This window comes from Triturus cristatus, chromosome 1_1 (assembly GCF_964204655.1).
Source record: "Triturus cristatus chromosome 1_1, aTriCri1.1, whole genome shotgun sequence".
Classification (NCBI taxonomy): Eukaryota; Metazoa; Chordata; class Amphibia; order Caudata; family Salamandridae; genus Triturus; species Triturus cristatus.
Window position 1 is genome coordinate 1,244,960,397 of NC_140579.1, and position 19,284 is coordinate 1,244,979,680.

Below are 19,284 nucleotides of genomic sequence, written 5' to 3' on the forward strand. Positions count from 1 at the left end.
GTCTTCAGCCAGGCTTGCTTGAACCCAGTGTCAAAGTGAGCAAGGGACTCACGTCTGAGCATACCCTGCTAACTTATGGCGAACAAAGCAAAAACCAAAGGAAATGATGGACGGAGTGTTGAACATTGCAAGCACTCACCCCCAGTCAACTGATCTGGGTTTAATCCATCACCGTTCTTTAGCCCACTCTGCCACCCCAGTTCAGACATGGCCATATGCAAATCAGTCTGACCCTGTGCCTCATGGGAACAGTCCAGCCCGAATTGCCAAGCCATGTCTTCCCTGGATCGGAAACAAGCTTCCTAGGACCGGTTTCTGGCATTTCAGCAGTCTTCAGCCAGGCTTGCTTGAACCCAGTGGCAAAGTGAGCAAGGGACTCACGTCTGAGCATACCCTGCCAACTTATGGCGAACAAAGCAAAAACCAAAGGAAATGATGGACGGAGTGTTGAACATTGCAAGCACTCACCCCCAGTCAACTGATCTGGGTTTAATCCATCACCGTTCTTTAGCCCACTCTGCCACCCCAGTTCAGACATGGCCATATGCAAATCAGTCTGACCCTGTGCCTCATGGGAACAGTCCAGCCCGAACTGCCAAGCCATGTCTTCCCTGGACCGGATACAAACTTCCTAGGACCGGTTTCTTTCATTTCAGCCGTCTTTAGCCAGGCTTGCTTGAACCCAGTGGCAAAGTGAGCAAGGGACTCACGTCTGAGCATACCCTGCCAACTTATGTCGAACAAAGCAAAAACCAAAGGGAATGATGGACGGAGTGTTGAACATTGCAAGCACTCACCTCCAGTCAACTGATCTGGGTTTAATCCATCACCGTTCTTTAGCCCACTCTGCCACCCCAGTTATGACATGGCCATATGCAAATCAGTCTGACCCTCTGCCTCATGGGAACAGTCCAGCCCGAACTGCCAAGCCATGTCTTCCCTGGATCGGAAACAAGCTTCCTAGGACCGGTTTCTGGCATTTCAGCCGTCTTCAGCCAGGCTTGCTTGAACCCAGTGGCAAAGTGAGCAAGGGACTCACATCTGAGCATACCCTGCCAACTTATGGCGAACAAAGCAAAAACCAAAGGAAATGATGGACGGAGTGTTGAACATTGCAAGCACTCACCCCCAGTCAACTGATCTGGGTTTAATCCATCACCGTTCTTTAGCCCACTCTGCCACCCCAGTTCAGACATGGCCATATGCAAATCAGTCTGACCCTGTGCCTCATGGGAACAGTCCAGCCCGAACTGCCAAGCCATGTCTTCCCTGGACCGGATACAAACTTCCTAGGACCGGTTTCTGGCATTTCAGCCGTCTTTAGCCAGGCTTGCTTTAACCCAGTGGCAAAGTGAGCAAGGGACTCACGTCTGAGCAAACCCTGCCAACTTATGTCGAACAAAGCAAAAACCAAAGGGAATGATGGACGGAGTGTTGAACATTGCAAGCATTCACCTGCAGTCAACTGATCTGGGTTTAATCCATCACCGTTCTTTAGCCCACTCTGCCACCCCAGTTATGACATGGCCATATGCAAATCAGTCTGACGCTGTGCCTCATGGGAACAGTCCAGCCCGAACTGCCAAGCCATGTCTGCCTTGGACCGGAAACAAGCTTCCTAGGACCGGTTTCTGGCATTTCAGCCGTCTTCAGCCAGGCTTGCTTGAACCCAGTGGCATAGTAAACAAGGGTCTCACGTCTGAGCATACCCTGCCAACTTATGGCGAACAAAGCAAAAACCAAAGGAAATGATGGATGGAGTGTTGAACATTGCAAGCACTCACCCCCAGTCAACTGTTCTGTGTTTATTCCATCACCGTTCTTTAGCCCACTCTGCCACCCCAGTTCAGACATGGCCATATGCAAATCAGTCTGACCCTGTGCCTCATGGGAACAGTCCAGCCCTAACTGCCAAGCCATGTCTTCCCTGGACTGGAAACAAGCTTCCTAGGACCGGTTTCGGGCATTTCACCCGTCTTCAGCCAGGCTTGCTTGAACCCAGTGGCAAAGTGAGCAAGGGACTCACGTCTGAGCATACCCTGCCAACTTATGGCGAACAAAGCAAAAACCAAAGGAAATGATGGACGGAGTGTTGAACATTGCAAGCACTCACCCCCAGTCTACTGATCTGGGTTTATTTCATCACCGTTCTTTAGCCCACTCTGCCACCCCAGTTCAGACATGGCCATATGCAAATCAGTCTGACCCTGTGCCTCATGGGAACAGTCCAGCCCGAACTGCCAAGCCATGTCTTCCCTGGACCGGAAACAAGCTTCCTAGGACCGGTTTCTGGCATTTCAGCCGTCTTCAGCCAGGCTTGCTTGAACCCAGTGGCAAAGTGAGCAAGGGACTCACGTCTGAGCATACCCTGCCAACTTATGGCAAACAAAGCAAAAACCAAAGGAAATGATGGACGGAGTGTTAAACATTGCAAGCACTCACCCCCAGTCAACTGATCTGGGTTTAATCCATCACCGTTCTTTAGCCCACTCTGCCACCCCAGTTCAGACATGGCCATATGCAAATCAGTCTGACCCTGTGCCTCATGGGAACAGTCCAGCCCGAACTGCCAAGCCATGTCTTCCCTGGACCGGATACAAACTTCCTAGGACCGGTTTCTGGCATTTCAGCCGTCTTTACCCAGGGTTGCTTTAACCCAGTGGCAAAGTGAGCAAGGGACTCACGTCTGAGCAAACCCTGCCAACTTATGTCGAACAAAGCAAAAACCAAAGGGAATGATGGACGGAGTGTTGAACATTGCAAGCATTCACCTGCAGTCAACTGATCTGGGTTTAATCCATCACCGTTCTTTAGCCCACTCTGCCACCCCAGTTATGACATGGCCATATGCAAATCAGTCTGACGCTGTGCCTCATGGGAACAGTCCAGCCCGAACTGCCAAGCCATGTCTGCCTTGGACTGGAAACAAGCTTCCTAGGACCGGTTTCTGGCATTTCAGCCGTCTTCAGCCAGGCTTGCTTGAACCCAGTGGCAAAGTAAACAAGGGTCTCACGTCTGAGCATACCCTGCCAACTTATGGCGAACAAAGCAAAAACCAAAGGAAATGATGGATGGAGTGTTGAACATTGCAAGCACTCACCCCCAGTCAACTGATCTGGGTTTAATCCATCACCGTTCTTTAGCCCACTGCCACCCCAGTTCAGACATGGCCATATGCAACTCAGTCTGACCCTGTGCCTCATGGGAACAGTTCAGCTCGAACTGCCAAGCCATGTCTTCCCTGGACCGGAAACCAGCTTCCTAGGACCGGTTTCTGGCATTTCAGCCAGGCTTCTTGAACCCAGTGGCAAAGTGAGCAAGGGACTCGCGTCTGAGCATACCCTGCCAACTTATGGCGAACAAAGCAAAAACCAAAGGAAATGATGGACGGAGTGTTGAACATTGCAAGCACTCACCCCCAGTCAACTGATCTGGGTTTAATCCATCACCGTTCTTTAGCCCACTCTGCCATGCCAGTTCAGACATGGCCATATGCATATCAGTCTGACCCTGTGCCTCATGGGAACAGTCCAGCCCGACCTGCCAAGCCATGTCTTCCCTGGACCGGAAACAAGCTTCCTAGGACCGGTTTCTGGCATTTCAGCCGTCTTCAGCCAGGCTTGCTTGAACCCAGTGGCAAAGTGAGCAAGGGACTCACGTCTGAGCATACCCTGCCAACTTATGGCGAACAAAGCAAAAACCAAAGGAAATGATGTATGGAGTGTTGAACATTGCAAGCACTCACCCCCAGTCAACTGATCTGGGTTTAATCCATCACTGTTCTTTAGCCCACTCTGCCACCCAAGTTCAGACATGGCCATATGCAAATCAGTCTGACCCTGTGCCTCATGGGAACAGTCCAGCCCGAATTGCCAAGCCATGTCTTCCCTGGACCGGAAACAAGCTTCCTAGGACCGGTTTCTGGCATTTCAGCCGTCTTCAGCCAGGCTTGCTTGAACCCAGTGGCAAAGTGAGTAAGGGACTCACGTCTGAGCATATCCTGCCAACTTATGGCGAACAAAGCAAAAACCAAAGGAGATGATGGACGGAGTGTTGAACATTGCAAGCACTCACCCCCAGTCAACTGATCTGGGTTTAATCCATCACCGTTCTTTAGCCCACTCTGCCACCCCAGTTCAGACATGGCCATATGCAAATCAGTCTGACCCTGTGCCTCATGGGAACAGTCCAGCCCGAACTGCCAAGCCATGTCTTCCCTGGACCGGATACAAACTTCCTAGGAACGGTTTCTGGCATTTCAGCCGTCTTTAGCCAGGCTTGCTTTAACCCAGTGGCAAAGTGAGCAAGGGACTCACGTCTGAGCAAACCCTGCAAACTTATGTCAAACAAAGCAAAAACCAAAGGGAATGATGGACGGAGTGTTGAACATTGCAAGCATTCACCTGCAGTCAACTGATCTGGGTTTAATCCATCACCGTTCTTTAGCCCACTCTGCCACCCCAGTTATGACATGGCCATATGCAAATCAGTCTGACGCTGTGCCTCATGGGAACAGTCCAGCCCGAACTGCCAAGCCATGTCTGCCTTGGACCGGAAACAAGCTTCCTAGGACCGGTTTCTGGCATTTCAGCCGTCTTCAGCCAGGCTTGCTTGAACCCAGTGGCAAAGTAAACAAGGGTCTCACGTCTGAGCATACCCTGCCAACTTATGGCGAACAAAGCAAAAACCAAAGGAAATGATGGATGGAGTGTTGAACATTGCAAGCACTCACCCCCAGTCAACTGTTCTGTGTTTATTCCATCACCGTTCTTTAGCCCACTCTGCCACCCCAGTTCAGACATGGCCATATGCAAATCAGTCTGACCCTGTGCCTCATGGGAACAGTCCAGCCCTAACTGCCAAGCCATGTCTTCCCTGGACTGGAAACAAGCTTCCTAGGACCGGTTTCGGGCATTTCACCCGTCTTCAGCCAGGCTTGCTTGAACCCAGTGGCAAAGTGAGCAAGGGACTCACGTCTGAGCATACCCTGCCAACTTATGGCGAACAAAGCAAAAACCAAAGGAAATGATGGACGGAGTGTTGAACATTGCAAGCACTCACCCCCAGTCAACTGATCTTGGTTTAATCCATCACTGTTCTTTAGCCCACTCTGCCACCCCAGTTCAGACATGGCCATATGCAAATCAGTCTGACCCTGTGCCTCATGGGAACAGTCCAGCCCGAACTGCCAAGCCATGTCTTCCCTCGACCGGATACAAACTTCCTAGGACCGGTTTCTGGCATTTCAGCCGTCTTTAGCCAGGCTTGCTTTAACCCAGTGGCAAAGTGAGCAAGGGACTCACGTCTGAGCAAACCCTGCCAACTTATGTCGAACAAAGCAAAAACCAAAGGGAATGATGGACGGAGTGTTGAACATTGCAAGCATTCACCTGCAGTCAACTGATCTGGGTTTAATCCATCACCGTTCTTTAGCCCACTCTGCCACCCCAGTTATGACATGGCCATATGCAAATCAGTCTGACGCTGTGCCTCATGGGAACAGTCCAGCCCGAACTGCCAAGCCATGTCTGCCTTGGACCGGAAACAAGCTTCCTAGGACCGGTTTCTGGCATTTCAGCCGTCTTCAGCCAGGCTTGCTTGAACCCAGTGGCAAAGTAAACAAGGGTCTCACGTCTGAGCATACCCTGCCAACTTATGGCGAACAAAGCAAAAACCAAAGGAAATGATGGATGGAGTGTTGAACATTGCAAGCACTCACCCCCAGTCAACTGTTCTGTGTTTAATCCATCACCGTTCTTTAGCCCACTCTGCCACCCCAGTTCAGACATGGCCATATGCAAATCAGTCTGACCCTGTGCCTCATGGGAACAGTCCAGCCCTAACTGCCAAGCCATGTCTTCCCTGGACTGGAAACAAGCTTCCTAGGACCGGTTTCGGGCATTTCACCCGTCTTCAGCCAGGCTTGCTTGAACCCAGTGGCAAAGTGAGCAAGGGACTCACGTCTGAGCATACCCTGCCAACTTATGGCGAACAAAGCAAAAACCAAAGGAAATGATGGACGGAGTGTTGAACATTGCAAGCACTCACCCCCAGTCAACTGATCTGGGTTTATTCCATCACCGTTCTTTAGCCCACTCTGCCACCCCAGTTCAGACATGGCCATATGCAAATCAGTCTGACCCTGTGCCTCATGGGAACAGTCCAGCCCGAACTGCCAAGCCATGTCTTCCCTGGACCGGAAACAAGCTTCCTAGGACCGGTTTCTGGCATTTCAGCCGTCTTCAGCCAGGCTTGCTTGAACCCAGTGGCAAAGTGAGCAAGGGACTCACGTCTGAGCATACCCTGCCAACTTATGGCGAACAAAGCAAAAACCAAAGGAAATGATGGACGGAGTGTTGAGCATTGCAAGCACTCACCCCCAGTCAACTGATCTGGGTTTATTCCATCACCGTTCTTTAGCCCACTCTGCCACCCAAGTTCAGACATGGCCATATGCAAATCAGTCTGACCCTGTGCCTCATGGGAACAGTCCAGCCCGAATTGCCAAGCCATGTCTTCCCTGGACCGGAAACAAGCTTCCTAGGACCGGTTTCTGGCATTTCAGCCGTCTTCAGCCAGGCTTGCTTGAACCCAGTGGCAAAGTGAGTAAGGGACTCACGTCTGAGCATACCCTGCCAACTTATGGCGAACAAAGCAAAAACCAAAGGAAATGATGGACGGAGTGTTGAACATTGCAAGCACTCACCCCCAGTCAACTGATCTGGGTTTAATCCATCACCGTTCTTTAGCCCACTGCCACCCCAGTTCAGACATGGCCATATGCAAATCAGTCTGACCCTGTGCCTCATGGGAACAGTTCAGCCCGAACTGCCAAGCCATGTCTTCCCTGGACCGGAAACCAGCTTCCTAGGACCGGTTTCTGGCATTTCAGCCGTCTTCAGCCAGGCTTGCTTGAACCCAGTGGCAAAGTGAGCAAGGGACTCACGTCTGAGCATACCCTGCCAACTTATGGCGAACAAAGCAAAAACCAAAGGAAATGATGGACGGAGTGTTGAACATTGCAAGCACTCACCCCCAGTCAACTGATCTGGGTTTAATCCATCACCGTTCTTTAGCCCACTCTGCCACCCCAGTTCAGACATGGCCATATGCAAATCAGTCTGACCCTGTGCCTCATGGGAACAGTCCAGCCCGAACTGCCAAGCCATGTCTTCCCTCGACCGGATACAAACTTCCTAGGACCGGTTGCTGGCATTTCAGCCGTCTTTAGCCAGGCTTGCTTTAACCCAGTGGCAAAGTGAGCAAGGGACTCACGTCTGAGCAAACCCTGCCAACTTATGTCGAACAAAGCAAAAACCAAAGGGAATGATGGACGGAGTGTTGAACATTGCAAGCACTCACCCCCAGTCAACTGATCTGGGTTTATTCCATCACCGTTCTTTAGCCCACTCTGCCACCCCAGTTCAGACATGGCCATATGCAAATCAGTCTGACCCTGTGCCTCATGGGAACAGTCCAGCCCGAACTGCCAAGCCATGTCTTCCCTGGACCGGAAACAAGCTTCCTAGGACCGGTTTCTGGCATTTCAGCCGTCTTCAGCCAGGCTTGCTTGAACCCAGTGGCAAAGTGAGCAACGGACTCACGTCTGAGCATACCCTGCCAACTTATGGCGCACAAAGCAAAAACCAAAGGAAATGATGGACGGAGTGTTGAACATTGCAAGCACTCACCCCCAGTCAACTGATCTGGGTTTAATCCATCACCGTTCTTTAGCCAACTCTGCCACGCCAGTTCAGACATGGCCATATGCAAATCAGTCTGACCCTGTGCCTCATGGGAACAGTCCAGCCCGAACTGCCAAGCCATGTCTTCCCTGGACCGGAAACAAGCTTCCTAGGACCGGTTTCTGGCATTTCAGCCAGGCTTCTTGAACCCAGTGGCAAAGTGAGCAAGGGACTCACGTCTGAGCATACCCTGCCAACTTATGGCGAACAAAGCAAAAACCAAAGGAAATGATGGATGGAGTGTTGAACATTGCAAGCACTCACCCCCAGTCAACTGATCTGGGTTTAATCCATCACTGTTCTTTAGCCCACTCTGCCACCCAAGTTCAGACATGGCCATATGCAAATCAGTCTGACCCTGTGCCTCATGGGAACAGTCCAGCCCGAATTGCCAAGCCATGTCTTCCCTGGACCGGAAACAAGCTTCCTAGGACCGGTTTCTGGCATTTCAGCCGTCTTCAGCCAGGCTTGCTTGAACCCAGTGGCAAAGTGAGCAAGGGACTCACGTCTGAGCATACCCTGCCAACTTATGGCGAACAAAGCAAAAACCAAAGGAAATGATGGACGGAGTGTTGAACATTGCAAGCACTCATGCCCAGTCAACTGATCTGGGTATAATCCTTCACCGTTCTTTAACCCACTCTGCCACGCCAGTTCAGACATGACCATATGCAAATCCGTCTGACCCTGTGACTCATGGGAACAGTCCAGCCCGAACTGCCAAGCCATGTCTTCCCTGGACCGGAAACAAGCTTCCTAGGACCGGTTTCTGGCATTTCAGCCGTCTTCAGCCAGGCTTGCTTGAACCCAGTGGCAAAGTGAGCAAGGGACTCACGTCTGAGCATACCCTGCCAACTTATGGCGAACAAAGCAAAAACCAAAGGAAATGATGGACGGAGTGTTGAACATTGCAAGCACTCACCCCCAGTGAACTGATCTGGGTTTAATCCATCACCGTTCTTTAGCCCACTCTGCCACCCCAGTTCAGACATGGCCATATGCAAATCAGTCTGACCCTGTGCCTCATGGGAACAGTCCAGCCCGAATTGCCAAGCCATGTCTTCCCTGGACCGGAAACAAGCTTCCTAGGACCGGTTTCTGGCATTTCAGCCGTCTTCAGCCAGGCTGCCTTGAACCCAGCGGCAAAGTGAGCAAGGGACTCACCTCTGAGCATACCCTGCCAACTTATGGCGAACAAAGCAAAAACCAAAGGAAATGATGGACGGAGTGTTGAACATTGCAAGCACTCACCCCCAGTCAACTGATCTGGGTTTAATCCATCACCGTTCTTTAGCCCACTCTGCCACCCCAGTTCAGACATGGCCATATGCAAATCAGTCTGACCCTGTGCCTCATGGGAACAGTCCAGCCCGAATTGCCAAGCCATGTCTTCCCTGGACCGGAAACAAGCTTCCTAGGGCCGGTTTCTGGCATTTCAGCCGTCTTCAGCCAGGCTTGCTTGAACCCAGTGGCAAAGTGAGCAAGGGACTCACGTCTGAGCATACCCTGCCAACTTATGGCGAACAAAGCACAAACAAAAGGAAATGATGGACGGAGTGTTGAACATTGCAAGCACTCACGCCCAGTCAACTGATCTGGGTTTAATCCATCACCGTTCTTTAACCCACTCTGCCACGCCAGTTCAGACATGACCATATGCAAATCCGTCTGACCCTGTGCCTCATGGGAACAGTCCAGCCCGAACTGCCAAGCCATGTCTTCCCTGGACCGGAAACAAGCTTCCTAGGACCAGATTCTGGCATTTCAGCGGTCTTCAGCCAGGCTTGCTTAAACCCAGTGGCAAAGTGAGCAAGGGACTCACGTCTGAGCATACCCTGCCAACTTATGGCGAACAAAGCAAAAACAAAAGGAAATGATGGATGGAGTGTTGAACATTTCAAGCACTCACCCCCAGTCAACTGATCTGGGTTTAATCCATCACCGTTCTTTAGCCCACTCTGCCACCCCAGTTCAGACATGGCCATATGCAAATCAGTCTGACCCTGTGCCTCATGGGAACAGTCCAGCCCGAACTGCCAAGCCATGTCTTCCCTGGACTGGAAACAAGCTTCCTAGGACCGGTTTCTGACATTTCAGCCGTCTTCAGCCAGGCTTGCTTGAACCCAGTGGCAAAGTGAGCAAGGGACTCACGTCTGAGCATACCCTGCCAACTTATGGCGAACTAAGCAAAAACCAAAGGAAATGATGGACGGAGTGTTGAACATTGCAAGCACTCACCCCCAGTCAACTGATATGGGTTTAATCCATCACCGTTCTTTAGCCCACTCTGCCACCCCAGTTCAGACATGGCCATATGCAAATCAGTCTGACCCTGTGCCTCATGGGAACAGTCCAGCCCGAACTGCCAAGCCATGTCTTCCCTGGACCAGAAACAAGCTTCCTAGGACCGGTTTCTGGCATTTCAGCCGTCTTCAGCCAGGCTTGCTTGAACCCAGTGGCAAAGTGAGCAAGGGACTCACGTCTGAGCATACCCTGCCAACTTATGGCGAACAAAGCAAAAACCAAAGGAAATGATGGACGGAGTGTTGAACATTGCAAGCACTCACCCCCAGTCAACTGATCTGGGTTTAATCCATCACCGTTCTTTAGCCCACTCTGCCACCCCAGTTCAGACATGGCCATATGCAAATCAGTCTGACCCTGTGCCTCATGGGAACAGTCCAGCCCGAATTGCCAAGCCATGTCTTCCCTGGACCGGAAACAAGCTTCCTAGGACCGGTTTCTGGCATTTCAGCCGTCTTCAGCCAGGCTTGCTTGAACCCAGTGGTAAAGTGAGCAAGGGACTCACGTCTGAGCATACCCTGCCAACTTATGGCGAACAAAGCAAAAACAAAAGGAAATGATGGACGGAGTGTTGAACATTGCAAGCACTCAACCCCAGTCAACTGATCTGGGTTTAATCCATCACCGTTCTTTAGCCCACTCTGCCACCCCAGTTCAGACATGGCCATATGCAAATCAGTCTGACCCTGTGCCTCATGGGAACAGTCCAGCCCGAACTGCCAAGCCATGTCTTCCCTGGACCGGATACAAACTTCCTAGGACCGGTTTCTGGCATTTCAGCCGTCTTTAGCCAGGCTTGCTTGAACCCAGTGGCAAAGTGAGCAAGGGACTCACGTCTGAGCATACCCTGCCAACTTATGTCAAACAAAGCAAAAACCAAAGGAAATGATGGACGGAGTGTTGAACATTGCAAGCACTCACCTCCAGTCAACTGATCTGGGTTTAATCCATCACCGTTCTTTAGCCCACTCTGCCACCCCAGTTATGACATGGCCATATGCAAATCAGTCTGACCCTGTGCCTCATGGGAACAGTCCAGCCGAACTGCCAAGCCATGTCTCCCCTGGACCGGAAACAAGCTTCCTAGGACCGGTTTCTGGCATTTCAGCCGTCTTCAGCCAGACTTGCTTGAACCCAGTGGCAAAGTGAGCAAGGGACTCACGTCTGAGCATACCCTGCCAACTTATGGCAAACAAAGCAAAAACAAAAGGAAATGATGGACAGAGTGTTGAACATTGCAAGCACTCACCCCAGTCAACTGATCTGGGTTTAATCCATCACCGTTCTTTAGCCCACTCTGCCACCCCAGTTCAGACATGGCCATATGCAAATCAGTCTGACCCTGTGCCTCATGGGAACAGTCCAGCCCAAACTGCCAAGCCATGTCTTCCCTGGACCGGAAACAAGCTTCCTAGGACCGGTTTCTGGCATTTCAGCCGTCTTCAGCCAGGCTTGCTTGAACCCAGTGTCAAAGTGAGCAAGGGACTCACGTCTGAGCATACCCTGCTAACTTATGGCGAACAAAGCAAAAACCAAAGGAAATGATGGACGGAGTGTTGAACATTGCAAGCACTCACCCCCAGTCAACTGATCTGGGTTTAATCCATCACCGTTCTTTAGCCCACTCTGCCACCCCAGTTCAGACATGGCCATATGCAAATCAGTCTGACCCTGTGCCTCATGGGAACAGTCCAGCCCGAATTGCCAAGCCATGTCTTCCCTGGATCGGAAACAAGCTTCCTAGGACCGGTTTCTGGCATTTCAGCAGTCTTCAGCCAGGCTTGCTTGAACCCAGTGGCAAAGTGAGCAAGGGACTCACGTCTGAGCATACCCTGCCAACTTATGGCGAACAAAGCAAAAACCAAAGGAAATGATGGACGGAGTGTTGAACATTGCAAGCACTCACCCCCAGTCAACTGATCTGGGTTTAATCCATCACCGTTCTTTAGCCCACTCTGCCACCCCAGTTCAGACATGGCCATATGCAAATCAGTCTGACCCTGTGCCTCATGGGAACAGTCCAGCCCGAACTGCCAAGCCATGTCTTCCCTGGACCGGATACAAACTTCCTAGGACCGGTTTCTTTCATTTCAGCCGTCTTTAGCCAGGCTTGCTTGAACCCAGTGGCAAAGTGAGCAAGGGACTCACGTCTGAGCATACCCTGCCAACTTATGTCGAACAAAGCAAAAACCAAAGGGAATGATGGACGGAGTGTTGAACATTGCAAGCACTCACCTCCAGTCAACTGATCTGGGTTTAATCCATCACCGTTCTTTAGCCCACTCTGCCACCCCAGTTATGACATGGCCATATGCAAATCAGTCTGACCCTCTGCCTCATGGGAACAGTCCAGCCCGAACTGCCAAGCCATGTCTTCCCTGGATCGGAAACAAGCTTCCTAGGACCGGTTTCTGGCATTTCAGCCGTCTTCAGCCAGGCTTGCTTGAACCCAGTGGCAAAGTGAGCAAGGGACTCACATCTGAGCATACCCTGCCAACTTATGGCGAACAAAGCAAAAACCAAAGGAAATGATGGACGGAGTGTTGAACATTGCAAGCACTCACCCCCAGTCAACTGATCTGGGTTTAATCCATCACCGTTCTTTAGCCCACTCTGCCACCCCAGTTCAGACATGGCCATATGCAAATCAGTCTGACCCTGTGCCTCATGGGAACAGTCCAGCCCGAACTGCCAAGCCATGTCTTCCCTGGACCGGATACAAACTTCCTAGGACCGGTTTCTGGCATTTCAGCCGTCTTTAGCCAGGCTTGCTTTAACCCAGTGGCAAAGTGAGCAAGGGACTCACGTCTGAGCAAACCCTGCCAACTTATGTCGAACAAAGCAAAAACCAAAGGGAATGATGGACGGAGTGTTGAACATTGCAAGCATTCACCTGCAGTCAACTGATCTGGGTTTAATCCATCACCGTTCTTTAGCCCACTCTGCCACCCCAGTTATGACATGGCCATATGCAAATCAGTCTGACGCTGTGCCTCATGGGAACAGTCCAGCCCGAACTGCCAAGCCATGTCTGCCTTGGACCGGAAACAAGCTTCCTAGGACCGGTTTCTGGCATTTCAGCCGTCTTCAGCCAGGCTTGCTTGAACCCAGTGGCATAGTAAACAAGGGTCTCACGTCTGAGCATACCCTGCCAACTTATGGCGAACAAAGCAAAAACCAAAGGAAATGATGGATGGAGTGTTGAACATTGCAAGCACTCACCCCCAGTCAACTGTTCTGTGTTTATTCCATCACCGTTCTTTAGCCCACTCTGCCACCCCAGTTCAGACATGGCCATATGCAAATCAGTCTGACCCTGTGCCTCATGGGAACAGTCCAGCCCTAACTGCCAAGCCATGTCTTCCCTGGACTGGAAACAAGCTTCCTAGGACCGGTTTCGGGCATTTCACCCGTCTTCAGCCAGGCTTGCTTGAACCCAGTGGCAAAGTGAGCAAGGGACTCACGTCTGAGCATACCCTGCCAACTTATGGCGAACAAAGCAAAAACCAAAGGAAATGATGGACGGAGTGTTGAACATTGCAAGCACTCACCCCCAGTCTACTGATCTGGGTTTATTTCATCACCGTTCTTTAGCCCACTCTGCCACCCCAGTTCAGACATGGCCATATGCAAATCAGTCTGACCCTGTGCCTCATGGGAACAGTCCAGCCCGAACTGCCAAGCCATGTCTTCCCTGGACCGGAAACAAGCTTCCTAGGACCGGTTTCTGGCATTTCAGCCGTCTTCAGCCAGGCTTGCTTGAACCCAGTGGCAAAGTGAGCAAGGGACTCACGTCTGAGCATACCCTGCCAACTTATGGCAAACAAAGCAAAAACCAAAGGAAATGATGGACGGAGTGTTAAACATTGCAAGCACTCACCCCCAGTCAACTGATCTGGGTTTAATCCATCACCGTTCTTTAGCCCACTCTGCCACCCCAGTTCAGACATGGCCATATGCAAATCAGTCTGACCCTGTGCCTCATGGGAACAGTCCAGCCCGAACTGCCAAGCCATGTCTTCCCTGGACCGGATACAAACTTCCTAGGACCGGTTTCTGGCATTTCAGCCGTCTTTACCCAGGGTTGCTTTAACCCAGTGGCAAAGTGAGCAAGGGACTCACGTCTGAGCAAACCCTGCCAACTTATGTCGAACAAAGCAAAAACCAAAGGGAATGATGGACGGAGTGTTGAACATTGCAAGCATTCACCTGCAGTCAACTGATCTGGGTTTAATCCATCACCGTTCTTTAGCCCACTCTGCCACCCCAGTTATGACATGGCCATATGCAAATCAGTCTGACGCTGTGCCTCATGGGAACAGTCCAGCCCGAACTGCCAAGCCATGTCTGCCTTGGACTGGAAACAAGCTTCCTAGGACCGGTTTCTGGCATTTCAGCCGTCTTCAGCCAGGCTTGCTTGAACCCAGTGGCAAAGTAAACAAGGGTCTCACGTCTGAGCATACCCTGCCAACTTATGGCGAACAAAGCAAAAACCAAAGGAAATGATGGATGGAGTGTTGAACATTGCAAGCACTCACCCCCAGTCAACTGATCTGGGTTTAATCCATCACCGTTCTTTAGCCCACTGCCACCCCAGTTCAGACATGGCCATATGCAACTCAGTCTGACCCTGTGCCTCATGGGAACAGTTCAGCTCGAACTGCCAAGCCATGTCTTCCCTGGACCGGAAACCAGCTTCCTAGGACCGGTTTCTGGCATTTCAGCCAGGCTTCTTGAACCCAGTGGCAAAGTGAGCAAGGGACTCGCGTCTGAGCATACCCTGCCAACTTATGGCGAACAAAGCAAAAACCAAAGGAAATGATGGACGGAGTGTTGAACATTGCAAGCACTCACCCCCAGTCAACTGATCTGGGTTTAATCCATCACCGTTCTTTAGCCCACTCTGCCATGCCAGTTCAGACATGGCCATATGCATATCAGTCTGACCCTGTGCCTCATGGGAACAGTCCAGCCCGACCTGCCAAGCCATGTCTTCCCTGGACCGGAAACAAGCTTCCTAGGACCGGTTTCTGGCATTTCAGCCGTCTTCAGCCAGGCTTGCTTGAACCCAGTGGCAAAGTGAGCAAGGGACTCACGTCTGAGCATACCCTGCCAACTTATGGCGAACAAAGCAAAAACCAAAGGAAATGATGTATGGAGTGTTGAACATTGCAAGCACTCACCCCCAGTCAACTGATCTGGGTTTAATCCATCACTGTTCTTTAGCCCACTCTGCCACCCAAGTTCAGACATGGCCATATGCAAATCAGTCTGACCCTGTGCCTCATGGGAACAGTCCAGCCCGAATTGCCAAGCCATGTCTTCCCTGGACCGGAAACAAGCTTCCTAGGACCGGTTTCTGGCATTTCAGCCGTCTTCAGCCAGGCTTGCTTGAACCCAGTGGCAAAGTGAGTAAGGGACTCACGTCTGAGCATATCCTGCCAACTTATGGCGAACAAAGCAAAAACCAAAGGAGATGATGGACGGAGTGTTGAACATTGCAAGCACTCACCCCCAGTCAACTGATCTGGGTTTAATCCATCACCGTTCTTTAGCCCACTCTGCCACCCCAGTTCAGACATGGCCATATGCAAATCAGTCTGACCCTGTGCCTCATGGGAACAGTCCAGCCCGAACTGCCAAGCCATGTCTTCCCTGGACCGGATACAAACTTCCTAGGAACGGTTTCTGGCATTTCAGCCGTCTTTAGCCAGGCTTGCTTTAACCCAGTGGCAAAGTGAGCAAGGGACTCACGTCTGAGCAAACCCTGCAAACTTATGTCAAACAAAGCAAAAACCAAAGGGAATGATGGACGGAGTGTTGAACATTGCAAGCATTCACCTGCAGTCAACTGATCTGGGTTTAATCCATCACCGTTCTTTAGCCCACTCTGCCACCCCAGTTATGACATGGCCATATGCAAATCAGTCTGACGCTGTGCCTCATGGGAACAGTCCAGCCCGAACTGCCAAGCCATGTCTGCCTTGGACCGGAAACAAGCTTCCTAGGACCGGTTTCTGGCATTTCAGCCGTCTTCAGCCAGGCTTGCTTGAACCCAGTGGCAAAGTAAACAAGGGTCTCACGTCTGAGCATACCCTGCCAACTTATGGCGAACAAAGCAAAAACCAAAGGAAATGATGGATGGAGTGTTGAACATTGCAAGCACTCACCCCCAGTCAACTGTTCTGTGTTTATTCCATCACCGTTCTTTAGCCCACTCTGCCACCCCAGTTCAGACATGGCCATATGCAAATCAGTCTGACCCTGTGCCTCATGGGAACAGTCCAGCCCTAACTGCCAAGCCATGTCTTCCCTGGACTGGAAACAAGCTTCCTAGGACCGGTTTCGGGCATTTCACCCGTCTTCAGCCAGGCTTGCTTGAACCCAGTGGCAAAGTGAGCAAGGGACTCACGTCTGAGCATACCCTGCCAACTTATGGCGAACAAAGCAAAAACCAAAGGAAATGATGGACGGAGTGTTGAACATTGCAAGCACTCACCCCCAGTCAACTGATCTTGGTTTAATCCATCACTGTTCTTTAGCCCACTCTGCCACCCCAGTTCAGACATGGCCATATGCAAATCAGTCTGACCCTGTGCCTCATGGGAACAGTCCAGCCCGAACTGCCAAGCCATGTCTTCCCTCGACCGGATACAAACTTCCTAGGACCGGTTTCTGGCATTTCAGCCGTCTTTAGCCAGGCTTGCTTTAACCCAGTGGCAAAGTGAGCAAGGGACTCACGTCTGAGCAAACCCTGCCAACTTATGTCGAACAAAGCAAAAACCAAAGGGAATGATGGACGGAGTGTTGAACATTGCAAGCATTCACCTGCAGTCAACTGATCTGGGTTTAATCCATCACCGTTCTTTAGCCCACTCTGCCACCCCAGTTATGACATGGCCATATGCAAATCAGTCTGACGCTGTGCCTCATGGGAACAGTCCAGCCCGAACTGCCAAGCCATGTCTGCCTTGGACCGGAAACAAGCTTCCTAGGACCGGTTTCTGGCATTTCAGCCGTCTTCAGCCAGGCTTGCTTGAACCCAGTGGCAAAGTAAACAAGGGTCTCACGTCTGAGCATACCCTGCCAACTTATGGCAAACAAAGCAAAAACCAAAGGAAATGATGGATGGAGTGTTGAACATTGCAAGCACTCACCCCCAGTCAACTGTTCTGTGTTTAATCCATCACCGTTCTTTAGCCCACTCTGCCACCCCAGTTCAGACATGGCCATATGCAAATCAGTCTGACCCTGTGCCTCATGGGAACAGTCCAGCCCTAACTGCCAAGCCATGTCTTCCCTGGACTGGAAACAAGCTTCCTAGGACCGGTTTCGGGCATTTCACCCGTCTTCAGCCAGGCTTGCTTGAACCCAGTGGCAAAGTGAGCAAGGGACTCACGTCTGAGCATACCCTGCCAACTTATGGCGAACAAAGCAAAAACCAAAGGAAATGATGGACGGAGTGTTGAACATTGCAAGCACTCACCCCCAGTCAACTGATCTGGGTTTATTCCATCACCGTTCTTTAGCCCACTCTGCCACCCCAGTTCAGACATGGCCATATGCAAATCAGTCTGACCCTGTGCCTCATGGGAACAGTCCAGCCCGAACTGCCAAGCCATGTCTTCCCTGGACCGGAAACAAGCTTCCTAGGACCGGTTTCTGGCATTTCAGCCGTCTTCAGCCAGGCTTGCTTGAACCCAGTGGCAAAGTGAGCAAGGGACTCACGTCTGAGCATACCCTGCCAACTTATGGCGAACAAAGCAAAAACCAAAGGAAATGATGGACGGAGTGTTGAGCATTGCAAGCACTCACCCCCAGTCAACTGATCTGGGTTTATTCCATCACCGTTCTTTAGCCCACTCTGCCACCCAAGTTCAGACATGGCCATATGCAAATCAGTCTGACCCTGTGCCTCATGGGAACAGTCCAGCCCGAATTGCCAAGCCATGTCTTCCCTGGACCGGAAACAAGCTTCCTAGGACCGGTTTCTGGCATTTCAGCCGTCTTCAGCCAGGCTTGCTTGAACCCAGTGGCAAAGTGAGTAAGGGACTCACGTCTGAGCATACCCTGCCAACTTATGGCGAACAAAGCAAAAACCAAAGGAAATGATGGACGGAGTGTTGAACATTGCAAGCACTCACCCCCAGTCAACTGATCTGGGTTTAATCCATCACCGTTCTTTAGCCCACTGCCACCCCAGTTCAGACATGGCCATATGCAAATCAGTCTGACCCTGTGCCTCATGGGAACAGTTCAGCCCGAACTGCCAAGCCATGTCTTCCCTGGACCGGAAACCAGCTTCCTAGGACCGGTTTCTGGCATTTCAGCCGTCTTCAGCCAGGCTTGCTTGAACCCAGTGGCAAAGTGAGCAAGGGACTCACGTCTGAGCATACCCTGCCAACTTATGGCGAACAAAGCAAAAACCAAAGGAAATGATGGACGGAGTGTTGAACATTGCAAGCACTCACCCCCAGTCAACTGATCTGGGTTTAATCCATCACCGTTCTTTAGCCCACTCTGCCACCCCAGTTCAGACATGGCCATATGCAAATCAGTCTGACCCTGTGCCTCATGGGAACAGTCCAGCCCGAACTGCCAAGCCATGTCTTCCCTCGACCGGATACAAACTTCCTAGGACCGGTTGCTGGCATTTCAGCCGTCTTTAGCCAGGCTTGCTTTAACCCAGTGGCAAAGTGAGCAAGGGACTCACGTCTGAGCAAACCCTGCCAACTTATGTCGAACAAAGCAAAAACCAAAGGGAATGATGGACGGAGTGTTGAACATTGCAAGCACTCACCCCCAGTCAACTGATCTGGGTTTATTCCATCACCGTTCTTTAGCCCACTCTGCCACCCCAGTTCAGACATGGCCATATGCAAATCAGTCTGACCCTGTGCCTCATGGGAACAGTCCAGCCCGAACTGCCAAGCCATGTCTTCCCTGGACCGGAAACAAGCTTCCTAGGACCGGTTTCTGGCATTTCAGCCGTCTTCAGCCAGGCTTGCTTGAACCCAGTGGCAAAGTGAGCAACGGACTCACGTCTGAGCATACCCTGCCAACTTATGGCGCACAAAGCAAAAACCAAAGGAAATGATGGACGGAGTGTTGAACATTGCAAGCACTCACCCCCAGTCAACTGATCTGGGTTTAATCCATCACCGTTCTTTAGCCAACTCTGCCACGCCAGTTCAGACATGGCCATATGCAAATCAGTCTGACCCTGTGCCTCATG